Source organism: Lycorma delicatula, chromosome 3 (assembly GCF_047948215.1).
Source record: "Lycorma delicatula isolate Av1 chromosome 3, ASM4794821v1, whole genome shotgun sequence".
Classification (NCBI taxonomy): Eukaryota; Metazoa; Arthropoda; class Insecta; order Hemiptera; family Fulgoridae; genus Lycorma; species Lycorma delicatula.
This window is the reverse complement of record NC_134457.1, coordinates 173253496-173270906: the sequence shown is the minus strand read 5'-3', so window position 1 is coordinate 173270906 and position 17411 is coordinate 173253496. Positions and strand designations below refer to the sequence as shown.

The 17411-nt window shown below is 29.6% G+C and overlaps 1 protein-coding gene across 1 annotated transcript in view; it reads left to right on the top strand.

Annotated features, from left to right (window-relative positions):
• Window positions 1-17411, top strand: part of LOC142322221 (uncharacterized) — a 72782-nt gene that overhangs the window by 42032 nt on the left and 13339 nt on the right. The window contains exons 3-4 of the transcript XR_012755808.1: window positions 6732-6832; window positions 11920-12005. The gene's annotated coding sequence lies outside the window, so the exon portion shown is untranslated. The remainder of the gene's footprint in view (window positions 1-6731; window positions 6833-11919; window positions 12006-17411) is intronic.

The window sequence follows — 17411 nt, the reverse complement described above, 5'->3', positions numbered from 1 at the left end:
CCAAAACTGTAACTCTAGTAGTTTTTAAGATATCCGACGTAAAACACAAAATTCGGTGTCGAAAAACAAGTTTTTTTAGGTTTGTAGTACAGTAGCTTTGTTATATTACTCATAAGTGCGAAAAATTTGGTAGCAAAACTTGTAGAGAATTTAATTCTGAGAAAATACACACAACTAATAAAAATAAATAAAGAAAATAATAAACTAAAATAATAAAATAAAAATAAAAATAAACTAAGAAAAATAAATACAACTAATAAAAAGTAAATAAAAACTTTTAAATATCGATTTTTTATTGAAGCAAAACAAACGAAAAATAGACAGAAAATTGTATTATTCTTTTTTGTACCTAATAAACATTGTTCTTAATATAGCAAAACAAAAAATTAAAATATATGAAGCGATAAATGGTAACAGAATATCAAACCTGTTACAGTAATTGTACGAAATTCCCTCATTCACAATGTACACAGTATTTTACCCGACGTAAAATATTTCTGATGGCTTTCCGTATCATCTCAGGATCGTTCCGTATCAATTCAATAGCATTTCGTATTTTAATGAGTAACTCTTCTTTAGTATTAACTTTTTGTCGGTGTACTAGCGTTTTCATATGGCTCCACATGAAGTAATCTAGTGGCGTTAAGTAAGGTGATCGTGGTGGCCAATCGATCGGTCCGCCACGTCCAATCCAGTTTAATAAATCGGAAATCAAGTAATTTTTAGCTACTAAAGAAATGGCGTTGCACCATTGTGCTGGAAAATCATTATTTGCAATCTAGTTTGTAAAGGTACAACCTCCCCAAAAGAGCCGGCATATTGTTTTTCAAGAAATGAATGTATGTATCTCCCGTAAGGTTTTCATTGGAAAAATTGTCCCAGAATTTTAATATAAATAATACCACAACAATCATTAATGTGAAATCTATGTTGGAAACTAGTTTCCACAGTACCAAACATGTGGAATGTCTTCACTATTTTTAGAATTGAAGACGTCATTTCTCGTAAAAGTGGCTTCATCAGTAAATAATATTAAATTTACCTTGTCAGCGTTGTCTGGAAGCCAATGTTAGAAGTTTAACAGCTGGGGATAATCTGTTGGCTGCGCAAATTTTGAACTTTCTGCAGGCGGAAAGAATAAAGGTTTTCTTTTCGTAGGATGTGCCACACATTGTTTTTTGTCAAACCAGTACAAAATGAGATTCGGCTTGTACTAGTGCCTAGGCTACACTGAAATTGCTGAATCACATGATGTTCATTATTAACACCGTGATTTATTTGGCGTTAACATAAAACGATCGCGTTGGAAATGCGATCGTAAATGCTGATACACCGAAAGAGAATGTTTATTAGGTACAGAAAGAATAATACGATTTTCTGTCTATTTGTCGTCTGTTTTGCTTCAATAAAAACCCGATTTTAAAAGTATGTACTGGCTGTATTTACATTAATTTTCTCAGAATTAGATTCTCTAGAAGTTTTGTTACCAAATTTTCCGCATTTATTAATCATTTAACAAAGCTATTGTTACAAACCTAAAAAAACTTGCTTTTCGACACCAAATTTTGTATTTTATGTCAGATATCTTAAAAACTACTAGAGTTACAGTTATGGGACCTGTTTTATCCTGTTTCCCAGCTCAAATTACGTAACAAAAACCACCAATGTTTCTTTTTAATTTAGGTCTTAAAAATTACAGTTGAAAACCGGGTGAAATCTTTCGCTAGCCGTAACTCGAAAGCTAAGCGTTTCCAGATTTATGTTTACATGAACCTTTTTCATTATTTTAACCAGTAGAACATGTCCTTAAGTTTCTCCGTTTCTTCGTGGGACATTTGTATAAGGAAACCACAATTTATGTGAATGGTATTTTCGTACTCCTTTTTCCTCAAAACGTAAAGAAAATTAATTTTCACTCCCCCCCAACCAATCACACCAAGCGACCGAAAGTAATACCGTACTTTTCTTCGAAGAGACTGTAAAATATCTTTAAATGTATTATTTAAAGCTCCAACATTAAATCTTTCATTTCTCTCAATCGTTCATTTTTTTTTTCTTGAGGGTTAGCACCGTTTAATCCTATGAGTATGGTTCTGCAGCCCATGAAATTTGCCAAGGAAATCTTATAATCATTAATTATAATCATAATCATTAAGTATTATAATCATTAATTATACGGAGAGTGAAAATATAAGAAAATATTGGTTTAATACATTATATTTTTTAAGTTTCCCTTAACATTATTATAATTCCTAAATTTCTTTTGTAGATTATTGACACGGTTGTAGATTATTTTACTCCAAATATTTTTTTTAAAAAGAAAAATCTACTTCTTTTTTTAATAGTTTTGAGATCTGTCTGTCATCTATTATTTAGTACAGTACATCTATATCAAACAGCTAAAGGTCATCTGATGAGATAGGTTAATATTTCTGAAAACAGAATGGCTGTTTTAGAAAGAAATAATTAAATTTATTAAAATAAATATTATAATTTTTATAGGATGTTAAGAATTTTTAACATATCCGCTATTATTCTGAAAACGTGCATATAAATGCATTGTTTCCCGTGGAAAGAAGTGCAATAATACATTTTTATTGATTTTTATTTATTTTGTTTTTTTTTAATTTTTACTTCCTTCTACGAAGTAAAGGAAGTATTGTGATCGCGAAAAATTTCGATTTTCAGATTTCAACGGAAATATCCATTTTGATTAGTTTCGGCGTGACGTCTGTATGTATTATGTACGTATGTATCTTAAACTCAAAAACGTATAACTCAAAAACGATTTAGCTGTAGGATGTTGAAATTTTGGATTGAGGACTATTATAACATCTAGTTGTGCACCTAGTTTTTGTTTGCAATCGACTGAACCAAAAGTGTCCAAATATCCAAAATATTTAAATTTCGGATTTTTTCTTAACTGCAGTAATAAGCCGTTATTGAGAGCTTTTCAAAGATATATCATAAGTGGTACTTATTTTCATTGGTTCCAGATTTACAGCCAAATAAAATTTTAATTAATGAAATATTTGGATCTTAGGTAAGCTTACCACACGTCCAGGATTAGTCCGGACAGTCGTGGTTTTTAGTGCTGTCTGGGGTTGGACATTTTTATGACTAGCAAGGAAAAATAAATTTTAGACCTATTTGTTCGACATCGCGTTTTTACATATTCTCTTACGGCCGTGCATCTCTCAGTCGACCTTGGAACAAGCGTTGACGTTGATTTTGATGGAGGTATGGCTACCGGTCTCGCCACAACTTTTTTTCCTTGCCAGTGAGGATGGACCAGCATTCTGTGTTGTGCATCCTTAGTGGTTGCCACGCCTCTAACCTTCCGGAACTCCGCAGGATCCGGCGATGCCGTACCCTACAGAGGTCGCTCACCCGGTAGGCCGGAACTCTGATTTTTATGTTGCAATTGCCTCTAACTGCAAATTGCCTCTATCTTGCCACTTCTCAAGAGAGAGAGATCAAGCCGAATCTAGGTCTTTTATTTTCCCATATTCCAAGCTCTTTCATCAGGCCATCGACATCAGTACAAACGCACAATGAATTTTTCATAGTAAAGTAAGTTGAATTAAATTTTATTTCGTGTTCCATAGTAACTTTTGTTTTTTCCGGTAAAAGATTCCACTGTTGTAGTCTAGACCTTAGACGTTCAGCTTGCTGTTTTAATAACTTTAAATCACAAACTATATCATTAAGTTCATATTGTTGAATTAGGTGAGATTTCTCATTGAACACAGGAAGAAATTTTCCACTAAATTTTCAGATTGTTTTTCTAGCCATGTTGGATTAGATGGTGGTACAGGTACAAGTAACTTCTACCCATCTGGTACCAGGTTTAGACCTGAGGATACATCTGAATATTTTATGAACTTTCTTTTTTTGAATGAAAATATATAAAATATATTTGTTATACAAAAGTAGCAGTCTGTGAAATGTGACCCTTAGGTTCACACCAAACCATCGCTACAATAAATAGGAGGGGTCGTCGTTTCCCCTTCAACTGTTCAGTTACTGAGCACAATATAGAAATAAAATTAGGGGCCCATATTTTATCTTGATCCCTGAGTGGGCAGTCAAAATAAAATTTATAGGCAGTTTTTATCGATTCATAAATAAGTCTTTCTTTGAGATTTATGCATAAATTTATCTCTAATGTAACAATAATTGTCTGGATGATTTGAACATCCACAAATGTTGCAGAGGCCATGTAGCCCCTGCAAACATGAATGAGAAAAAATCTCTTCAGTATTATAATGAATTTATGAAAATATAGCAAAACACTAATAACTGTATGAACACACCACACAGTTTAGACAATTGAAGCATAACTGAATGACATTTTAATCTCTGTAGTAGGCAACAATAGATGTCTAAACGATGTCATCATATGTGTATACTTCTCATGATATCATTTCATTCGATTTAATGCTGGTAAAAGAGTAGTCGATGAAACACATGATGTTACTGTTCCCAACTGTGAGATAAGTTTTGTGATTCATTCTCTGTGACCTAGCAGAAGTTGTATGTTAAGTTGTTGAATTACATAATTTGTCACAATCACAATGCGATGATGCATATAAGGCATAACAGATGCAAGAGATACAACTGCTTTCACTTTAATTAAGAATTTTGATTTTCATACGCGACCAGTCCCAGTGTTGAACAGAGTAAAGGCATCGCTTGTAGAGCTGAAGATTTCCTGCATTTTTTTGGGCTTGGCCTACTCTGTGTAGAAGACACTTCAGCCCTCACTTTCCATAATCACTTCATAATCATTTCAGCCCTCACTTTCCTTAATAAGCCTGGCATGAAATGCTTTTTTCTTGAGAATGGCAATGCCGTTTTGTGGAACTTCTATCTCATATCTCGTTGCAGTCAATCTTTTGTTTATGGTAAATGATATATATAAGTAACTATAATTATTTTATTGATTTATTTTTTCAAAGTACAATTTCTTCCTAAGTAACTAGAAATGAAAAAAAAATTATCACAACAGCTATGGTTCCTCTTTCATGCTTTAAAATAAATATCTAAACATCAATCATGTTTAAGGTAATTCTTGATTGCAAAACATTGTTCAGCTGTTCATATGCAATGTTAGGATAAATTAATAAAGACTGCCAAGTTTTACTTTAGTAAAAATATGGCATGTACATGAATTTTGTTAAGAAAAAAAACAATGTCTAAATATTTTGTTATTTGGATCACTATATCTTATAAACTATCTGCACTAGACTTTACCCTAGTTGGTTTTTACTCTCAGGCACTTGTTGCACCACAATACCAACTTTTGTAGAAATGATTTTAGAAATCTACTACCCATCCATTTCTGAACCCCTTGTTAGTTTCATTATACCGATTAACAGACAAATCTTTATCTTAATAAAAAGATGGTATTCAAGCAGTGTCCAAACAATAAAAATGTCAAACTTGAACTGACAACTAAAGCCTTTGCGTGGCCTACAGAGTAAGGTTATGCATTTCCATTCTGAAGAATAATAGCCATCAAGAGCAGCCTGCACCGTTTGATTTGTTTAACCTCCTTCAATTCATAATAAGACCCTGATATCGTTACAGTCCCAAGTTCCATGAATTCCACTAGTAGAATCAGTTGTTCCCAAAATGTTGTGGCAATCATTTTTCAGTTCAATAATATCATTTGAATCTGTTTGGCTTGCTTCTCTCTGATTTTCTGGCATGATGACTATGTCACATAATATTAGTATAAACATGAGATTATCATCTACAGATTTTAGTTTCACTGTATGCTTGCTCCCAAAAAATGAATTACAAAACATATCTCACAGTTGGAAACAGCGATATATCATGTCTTTCATCTACTGCTCCTTTATCAGCACTAAACAGAATGAAGAAGTGGTTGAACAAGTGATTACACTATAAATTGCTGATCTGTGACTTCTATGTTATACAAGTCGTGCAAGATATAAGTGATACCATATAAAGTTGATTTCTTTAAATTTATGATGACACTATATAACCAGTCAATGTAATGAACAGAGTAAAAGGGCCAATTTCAGGGCTGAATATCAGCTATAGTTTAGTCAACTTCGAGCTGGTATGCAATAATTTTTGTGGGAAAGGCATCAGAAAAACAAGTAAAATATCCATTTTCCTCAGTAACCCTAACTCATGATGTTGAGTTTTTATTAAGACTGGCTCAGCGTTTTTTTGGGAATAGATATGTGTTATGTCAGGTTATCTGTTGAGTTATGACACCTTCAGAGGCAGATAAATACTAATTATTATTATAGTGAATTAGGCTTCTTGAGTCAATTGGAATCCCTTTTCCTCAAATAGATTCCATGAATATCAGTTACATCTTTGACCTTCATCTTTGATAAAATTCTGGATTTCTCTCTTAGGCTGAGGCAATAGCTGCTTTCTTAATGACCCCTTAACAGAGTGATATCTCTTTGCTTATGAAACTTATTTCCCAGGCAAATTATCATATTAAAAGCACAACATACTAGACTTGGATGTCTTGATGAATTAATTTACACTTCTTATAATTTAATTCACTTTGAATTTCTTCATAACAACAAACAACGATAAATTTTATAATTTATTTGTGGATTGAATTATGTGTGAACTGTACATCATTAAACAAATAATTATATTAATACAACTTATAGACTTGTTTGTTATTTTTTTGTAATAATTTAATACTAACTAAACTGGTAAGTTTTCTTTTTCAGCAATGTCAGGAGTACTGATATGAAGGACTTTTATCCCAGAATTTAATCAGAAATAAAATCTTCATTTTCGTCAAATCAGATTGAAAAGGAAACGGTAATAGGTGAGTTTTTAATGTAATTATTACAATACATAAAATGTGCAATACAATAAGTAAAAAGCATTAAAAAATTTATGTAGAAAAATGGTAATATCAACATACATTTAAGAGCGTCCAGCAGCTCTAAGGGAGGAGAAGACATATGTAAAGAAAATTAGAAGGGATCTAACTAAAAAAAATTCCATAGGTTTTTTAAGTTCAGAGAAAACATTTAAAAGGATTAGGAAAAATTAGGATTAATTCATCGCTTCTTGATTCTACAAATCATTGTTTATAATATTTAAAGGCTTAGCACTATATCATAGCTTATGAATGAAATTAAATTACATTATATGAAAAATAATTTGTCTCTAAGATCAATACAATATTAGTAATGAAGTGATTAATTTGGATAACATCAAAAGTTCCAGGTTAATTTCAAATCTTATAGAGTATTTTGAATAAGAGAAGAAGCAAATCCTGGTGGGTTTTAATGTATCTACCAAAGAGAGAAATGATCTGATTAATTTTCAAGGGAAATTTTTAAAGTTTTTATGAGATAAGCGTGACATATCCACTTTCACTGTTGGGAAATGATTTTTATAACCACCGATATTCTTATGCAGAATTAAAAAAATTTGCTGGAGTGTTATAATTTTTCAATGCTATAAAAATCTCTTCATTGTTTTTTTTAAGAGTATTAAAGAGAATAAAGCTCACCGAATGGAAATACCTTTAATTCATTAATTCACTTTCAGGTGTGATTTCTAATTGCAACTTATCTGTAAATTATGGTAGTAAATAATTTACTTTGTTATCCATTAAAACTTTCTGTACCTGCATCTGCATGTAGTTTCTGCCTTAAATTAGGTTAAAATTATATTTTAATAAATAATGTCATTTGGTCATTATAAAATTCTTAAGAGTTAAGCCAAAAAATATAATTTTAATAGAACATATGAGATGAAGAGGTAATCATTGAAAATTAATGTAATCATAGCAGTTTATTTACTGACTAATACAGAAAAATTCTATTTTAAATCAAACTTTTGGCATTTTGCAATGTTGTTCAGGAGAGGTACAGTGGTGGGAAAGTTTCTGTTATCAAACCATAATTTCTAAAAAAAATGAACTCACCTTCCAGCTGCTGTTGAAGTAGCCTACCATCGACATAAACTGTCACTTCCAATCTATTGTCGGCAACATCATTTAAAATATACTTTTATTACACCTTCAAATGTAACATTTGTCTCTGAGATCATTCTGTTATAATGTAGCATTACTTTGTTCTAGTATTATGTTAAATTCCTAATTTTACAAATTTATTATTTTTCATTTTACCTTTAAATAACTTTGTGAACAAAAAGAAAAAAAAACACAAAAAAATGGGGATGTGGTGGTTGTAACTTTTAAAATATTGTTACTATAAATTTATATGTAAATTACAATACAATATTATTGCAAACAATAATTTCATTTTACAATTTAATTTAATCTTTACTGTAGTTATTCTATCTATGTTTAGAGCTTAATTTATTGTTAAATTTACTACAAAATTAAGCTTTATTTGTCGCACATCAACTAGTTTATCAGAAAATGTAATATGTATATCAAATATTACTTATAATATTATAAGTTTAAAAATGGGACATAATATGGATATATACATAGAACTTTTGATGGTAATAAATGTGTACTTTTATTCTGTTTTTCATATACTGAATCAGTTCTTAAAGTATGTTCTGCATTACCTATGCAAATGCTACTTGAACAGAGTAAGATTTGTATTATAACGTACTTAAAATATCATACTCAAAATGCATGATAACTAAAAGAAAGTGTACACTTATACTGCTATGTTTATTCTTGATAGATATTATTGTGCAGTGTACTGATGAGACAGGGTTACAGCAAGTGCACTATCACATTGATAAGGTAATCTAATTTTTATATTTCCATTAGCAAACACGTCTAACAAGACATAGCCATTTCCCAGTTTTTGGAAAATATTTTAAATTCTTTAAGATAACAAAATTTCTTTTTCAGTTTGGTGCAGTATTTGTAAAACATTTATTTATACTGATAAAACAACTTAGTAGCTGTGGTATCAGTATCAGAGGAGAAACTTGGTTTTCAAGCTGTACCTCACAAATTGTGAACAAGTAGTAGATATTTTATCATTTGACAAGAATACTAATGAAATTTAGGTCCTTGCTTCAAGATGTAGAATGTGGAGTACCTCAGAGAGAAGTTTTTTGCTTTCTTCATTGTTTATTAATGATCTGCCTCAAAATCTTGAGCCGTTCGTTACAACTCTTTTCATAGATGACACAACCGTTTCAATTTCTAAAGATAATTATTAAAATGGAATTAAAAATTCAACAATGCAGCTTTCAAAAATTATTCACTCAATGGATTATAACTATCTAACTTAGAATATGTATAAAACTGTCACATTGTACTTCTCAGATAGACATAGCACTGCAAATTGTGTGGCCAGAATTCCCATTAATGATATCGATAGTATTTTTATTGTTCGCAAAGCAAAACCTCTGGGTTTTTTATTTGATAAATTCTTGTGGGATGATAAAACCGATTTTGTTTGTAATAAAATGGAGTGAACCATTTTTCTCTGAAGCATCTTTACAAAACACTAAGCTTGTAATTATTATTGATTATTTATTATGTCCAACTTTTGGGCTTCTTAAAAACATAACCTTTTAAGATTAAAAAAAAGGGGCTCAGATCATACTAATGAAATATTGAAAATTAGAATAAATAATTGAAATCTAAATTATTCACAGATGATATTGTACAATTAGGAGAATGAGTATTAATTATCGGAGAACTGAGATATCTAGAAATTGGAATGAAGATAAAAAAGTGTAGGAGTAGCAATCTTAAAGTTCTGATAAAATGGATAAGAACAGGAACAGGCATTATTAAGTTAAGGAAGAGGGTGTGATTCAGTAAATAAGTAATGCTTATCGTTTGTTAAATTATTATGTATTTTCATACTTATAATATCTTTCCAAATAATCTCATTTTTTTACGGTCTTAACATGTTATCGAAGTTCCTAAGTTTGTAACATTTTGCTAATTTTTCACGGGATGTTTTATAATGTTTGAAATCTTTTTCTTATAAATTCGCTTACATTTCCTTAAAGTATTTTTTTTATGAATGAACCGATATCAGCAGACTGTTCTAATGTATAATTTTCTGTTGTTACAATTAGATTTTTTTGTGATCTTCACTTTCAAATTAGTAGAATGGGCAGGTAAAAACCAGTTATTTTGTTTTACCATACTAGCTGAAATGTGTGGATATTGTTTTGTTTTTAACATATTTTATTCCTTGTGTTGTTTCTTAATGGATAAAAATTTCATTTCGGTTGCCAGTATAAAAATAGTGTAATATTCTGATCTAATGGAACACAATAAAACAAGCTGTACATAATAATAGGTTATACATTATAATTTATTCATAAATAATTTTGAATAATACATCTTGCAAGTCTTTATGGGAATAAAATATTTTTCACTAAAAAAAAGAATAAAAAAATTCCCAAATAAATAAACCGGTAAAAATTAATATCTAGCGCTTAAGTTGGTGTTCTAGTTACTAACATCGCATACTTAATTTGACTTCAGTAATATAAAGCTGAATTTGTTTGCTCGACAAATTATTTACTGTGCGTAGTGATATTGTAATCTTACTATTCTTAGTACAAGCAGTCCATTACATCAGATGCATTTGAAGGTAAGAGCAACATATTTGATATTATGCGAATTTAACGGTATACTCGTATCTATTGATTTATTGTCGGCTGAACTGTCACATTAGATGTTAAATCTGAAATGACAACTTGCCACTTCACTGCAGATTTTTGATTCTGCACTGTATGCAGATAATGTAAATTCGGTTAACTGTAAATTATGAATCGCATAAATTAGGTGAATAGGAGCAAATGTTAAGCAAGCGGTTCAAAGTAAATTGCTTGTTGTCAGTGAGAAAAATACCAAAGATTATTTTTAACCGAGCACATTAGGAAGGGTTAAATTTCAGTTTTTGGGTTTCACTTAGACTCTAATTTAAGACAGAAATCCTGTATACAGAAGATATTAGGAAAAAAGGTTTGTAATGGATAAATTAAGATATCTTTTCCCACTGAGAATACTGCTCTCTGTTTACTACTTGTTCTTTCAGATCTATATTATTTACTCATGGACTGCATAATAACACATTGATAATGTGTTATATAAAATATTGTGTGAGGGGGGGGCGTCATATTGTTTTTATTTCGAAGATACTCCAAAAACAGGATTATTTTGAAGAGGTATTTGAGTCTTACAACCTACTTTTAAGGAATTATTGGTTATCACAATTTATAATTTTTTTTTACATAATACACTTTCACAACACACTGTGAAAGGACCAATTTCAGGGCTGAATATCAGCTACAGTTTAGTCAGCTTCATGCTGGTATGAATAATTTTTGTGGGAAAGACATCAGGAAAACTATTAAAATATCCATTTTCCTCAGAAAGCCTAACTATTGATGTTCAGTTTTTATTAAGATTGGCTCGGCGTTTTTTTGGAAATAGATATGTGTCATGTCAGGCTATCTGTTGAGTTATGACTCCTTCAGAGACATAAAAATATTAATTATTATAGTGAACTAGATTCCTTGAGTCTATTAGAATCCCTTATTGCCCAAATAGATTTCATGAATATTGATTACATCTTTGAGCTTTGTCTTTGATAAAATTCTGGATTTATCTCTTAGGCTGAGGCAATAGCTACTTTCTTAATGGCCCCTTAACAGAGTGATATCTGTCTGCTTATGAGACTTATATTGCAGGCAAATTATTATATTAAAAGCACAACAGACTAAAATTAGATGTCTTGATGAATTAATTTACACTTATAATTTAATTCACCAAATTTCTTCATAACAAAAAGCATAAAGTTAAATTTTATAATTTTAAGGTGGATTGAATTTTGTGTTAACTAAATATCATTAAACAAAAAATTATACCAATACAACTTATAGACTTTGTTACTTATTTGTAATTTAATAATAACTAAATTTATAAGTTTTCTTTTTCAGCAATGTCAGATGGAGGACTTTTATCCCAGAATTTAATCATAAATAGAATTGTCATTTTCATCAAATTAGATTGGAAACAGTAATCGGTGAGTTTTCAATTTATTTATTACAATATATAAAACGTGCAATGCAATAAGTAAAAACCATTAAAAATTTTATGCAGAAAAGCGGTAACATCAATGTACATTTAAGAATGTCCAGCAGCTCTTACAGAGGGGAAGACGTGTGTAAGGAAAGATTAGAAGGGCTCTAGGAAAAAGAAAAAAAGTTTCATAGGTTTTTTTAAGTTGGGAGAAAACATTTAAAAGAATTAGGAAAACTTGGGATTAACTCATCGATTCTTGATTCTACTAATCTTTGTTTATTTTATTATAATATTTAAAGGCTTAGCTCTAAGTAGAGGCTTATGAATGTAATTAAATTCCATTGTATGAATAACAATTTGTCTTTATAATCAATACAATATTAGTAATGAAGCGATTAATTTGGATAACATGTGAAGTTCCAGGTTAAGTCTTTCAAATTACTTCATATAAGAGGTGAAGCATATTGTGTCAGGTTTTGATATATCTACCAAAGAGAGAAACGTATGTTTAATTTTCATGAGAAAGTTTTTTATGTTTTTTGGGGTAAGACTGACATCTCCACTTTCACTGTTGGGAAATGATATTTATAACCACCAATATACTTTTCCAGAATTTACTAAATCTGCTAGAGTATTATAATTTTCAAACCATACAAAGATCACTTATATATATATATTTTTTTTTGAATAAGTGTTAAGATAATAAAGCTCACAGAGACGAAAACCCTTTAAATCATTAATTCACTTTCAGGCTTGATTTTTAATTGCAACTTACCTGTAAATTATGGTAGTAAATAATTTACTTTGTTATCCACTAAAAATTTGTGTACCTGCACTTGCATGTAGTTTCTGCCTTAACTTAAGATTATATTTTAATAAATGATATCATTTTGTGATAATAAAATTCTTAACAGTTAAAACAAAAAATATAATTTTAATAGAACGTATGAGATGAAGAGGTAATCATTGAAAATTGATGTAATCATGGCAGTTTATTTATTGACTAGTAAAGAAAAATTCTATTTTAAATCAAACTTTTGGCATTTTGCAATGTTGTTCATGACAGGTATAGTGGTGGGAAAGTTTCTGTTACCAAACTATAATTTCTGAAAAAAATGAACTCTCCTTACAGCTGCTGTTGAGGTAGTCTACCATCAACATAATTTGTCACTTCCAATCTATTCTCAGCAATATCATATAAAATACACTTTCATGATTTATTACACCTTCAAATCTAACATTTGTCTCCGAGATCATTCTGTTATCATACAACATTACTTTGTTCTAAGTACCATATTAAATTCTTAATCTTATAAATTTATTACTTTTCATTTTACCTTCATATCTTTTGTGATCAAAAAGAAAACAAAAACACAAAAAATGGGGATATAGTGGTTGTAACATATATTGTTGCTATAAATTTATATGTAAATTACAATTCAATACTATTGCAAACAATAATTCCATTTTACAATTTAATTTAATCTTCACTGTAGTTATTCTATCTCTTTTTGGAGCATAATTTATTGTTCAATTCACTACAAAATGAAGCTGTATTTGTCACATATCTACTAGTTTATCTGAAAATGTAATAAATATTATTAAGATACCTCAAAACTTACTAATTAGAAATAAATTTTTAAAAAATAAAAAGGGACTGATAATATAGATAGATAGAATGGTTGATGGTAATACATGGATTTTTATTCTGTTTTTCATATACTGAATCGGTTCTTAAAGTATGTTCTGTATTACCTATCCAAATGCTACTTGAACAGAGAAAGACATGTATTATAATGTACTTAAATGCGTGATAATTAAAAGAAAGTGTATGTTTTACGTATATTGCTATGTGTTTATTCTTGATAAATATTATTGTGCAGTGTACTGACAGGCCAGCTTAACAGCAGGTGTACTAGTATATTGATAAGGTAATTTAATTTTTGTTTCCATTAGCAAACGTCTAACAAGACTTAGCAATTTCCCAGTTTTTGGAAAATATTTTAAATTCTTTAAGATAAAAAAAATTTCATTTTCAATTTTCTGAAATATTTTTAAAACATTTATTTATACCCATAAAACTACTTAGTAGTTGTGGTATCAGTATCGGAGGAGAAACTTTCTTTTCAAGTCGTACCTCACAAATTGTCAACAGGTAGTAGAAATTTTATCTTTTGACAAAAATGCACATGTAAATTTAGGTTCTAACTTCAAGATGTAGAATGTGGAGCACCTCAGATAAACGTTTTTGCTTGATTTATTGTTTATTAATGATGTGCCTCAAAATCTTTAGCCGTTCATTATAACTGTTCTCACAGGTAACACAACTACTTACTTGTAAAGATAATTATTAAATAAAATTGAAAATCGCATAATTGCAGCTTTAAAAAATTATTTACTAGATGGATTGTAACCATCTAACTTAACATAACATTGCAGATAACATGGCCAGAATTCCCATTAATGATATTGATACTATTTTTGTTGTCCGTAAAGCAAAACCTCTAGGTTTTTTATTTAATAAATTCTTGTGGAATGATAAAATTGATTTTGTTTGATGATAAAATTGATTTTGTTTGTAACAAAATGGAGTGAACGTATTGGACGAAGTGATTTCGGAACGATTTTAAAACCTTCTCCAAATACAAAATCTTATTTTCTTAAAATTGTTCGGGCCTCCACGTGGTTCGTCTGGATAGCTTATGGGAACTGGAGATATCCATAAGTGAACTAAATTGAAATCAAACCACTTTGGCTAAACTCCAAAGTTGTAAACTCATGGGCTTGCCCACAACATAGGAAAGAAACATCCTAGAAAGTTCAAGTATGGAAAGTTCTTTTATTACTAACTATATCCCTTCTGGTAATAACCAGAGAAGCTCACCATCGGATTGGGAAGCTGGACAAATAAGAGAAACTTCTAAAGATGAATCGGTGCGTTGGAATACACCCAAAAAACAAACAGTTAAAACAAAACAGTTCCACTACTTTGCGACATTAAACATTAATTCACTAATGAAAACAGGGAAACTCAAAAACCTCACAAACATACTAGAACACCAGAAAATAGTAATATTAGCATTACAAGAAATGAGAAATACCACACAAGAACACTACGAATCACAAGGGTTCAGAATCTACCAAGGAATTGCTGGCAAAAAAGTCATGAAAAATGTCCCGCAGTTTGGAACAGGTTTCATCGTCAAAAATACAATACTCGATTCAGTCATCGATTTTCAAGCGTACTCAGACCGATTCGCAACATTAATGATAAAATCAGCAAACCAATTCTACACACTAATCAACGCACATGCACCAACAAACATTAAAAACAGGACTAACCCTAAGGAAGTGTAAAACTTCTGGAACCTATTGGACCAGATAACTACCAAAATAAACAAAAGGCATACCAAAATTCTATTAGGGGATTTCAATGCACAGTTGGGAAAGGAAAAAAAGATACCAAGATATCATTGGTAAATGGCCTGTACAGAAAAGAACAAACGCAAATGGCCAAAGACTGGTGGATTACTGTAGAAGTAATAATAGGTATAAACTATGTTTATATAGTATAAATAGTTTTATACTATGTAAAATAAATTCTTCTTTTGCCATTTACTTTCAAAACACAAAAAAAAAACTGGGAAGCAATGATCATTACACAGGTAAAGAAGAGAATTCATTAATTTTTCCAAATTAAAAAAAAGATTGAAAGTTAGAGTACTAATTACTATATAAAAATTTACTTCTTCAAAGCTTAATTAAAATAATGCCTAATAAGATTTATCCCTATTAGAAACTCTTTATTTCCTGAAATAAAAAAATAAAAAATGTGTACTTAAATTATTATTAAACAAAATTTAAAAAAACCACAAAAATAATTTTTTTTTCTCCCATTTCCCTAGACACAGTACTATTACTGCTAACTGAAAAATGACCTTGTAATTAATGACAAATTTAAGTAAAAAAACCTTATTATTCAGCTACATTTTAGTATTTGCTTATTACTATTGGTAAATGTGTTATTTTTTAATATATAAAGTGAAGTTAACTGAAATAATAGTTACTTTTATACTCAGAAATACTAATAAATAATTTACTGAAAAAGAGCGAAAGTAAACTGATTTTTATTCATCTTCCTCAGTATGATAATTTAGTTTTTCTGTTCTTATTTCATTTTAATCTTCCATTCTTTGTATTTTTCCCTCTTAATTACAAACATTAATGTAAAAAATTTATATTTATGAGTACCTTTTTTAAATGTAGATGATATTTTCACCGAAATGGCTGTATACCCAGATCTCTTTTCTCTTTCCTGTGTAGCCTCTGGTAACTACCGTTTAGATAATTCTTCAGAGGATGAATGAGGATGATATGTATGAGTGTAAATGAAGTGTAGTCTTGTACATTCTCAGTTCGACCATTCCTGAGATGTGTGGTTAATTGAAACCCAACCACCAAAGAACACCGGTATCCACGATCTAGTATTCAAATCCATGTAAAAATATCTGGCTTTACTAGGACGAGCGCTGTAACTCTCGACTTCCAAATCAGCTGATTTGGGAAGACGCGTTAACCACTAGACCAACCCGGTGGGTGTATACCCAGATCTAAAAGTCTAAAAGTTAACCTAGAATAACTTCAATCTAACCAATCCTAGGGGAATATTTTCAGTAGTTCAAAGTTTTTCTTCAAAATATTTGTAATTAATACTTCAAATATTTTTTGATTTTCTTTTGTAAAAGATATAACAATTAACATAATTACATAAATAAATAGTATAAAAGATAATAAAAGTAATTAAGTCAATAAACGTTTTTCAGTAATAAATTATTTCTTAATACAAATTTAACACATAACAAAATCAGAAAGAAATTAACCAAATAAATATAAAAAAAATATTGTGCTTGAAATAATAATTAACAATATTACTTTCAATGGCAAAAGAAGAATTTATTTTACATAGTATAAAACTATTTATACTATATAAACATAGTTTAAACTAACGATGTTATGTATCTCAATGAAAAATTTCTCCACAATATTTCAAAATAATGATTTAAAACATTACAATACATTTCATATTGAAACAAAACATGATTCAATAACATTAAGATATTAATATTAAGATTTTTTTTTTAATTTTACTTGAAACACTGATTTTCTGCATTAATTTTAATAACTATTTACTAATAATTTTATATTTAATTAATTTCTTAATGTTTTTCCATACAATTATGTTAGGTTAAGTAATTTTTAATACATCAACAACAGTATTCAAAAGAATCAATATATTAAATATAAATAATATTACTGTAACACGACTCGCTTGAATTTACACTGTATTCTTAAATTAATACATCTTCTTAAGTTAGTTAATTTGTAAATGGTTTTTACATTAAATACA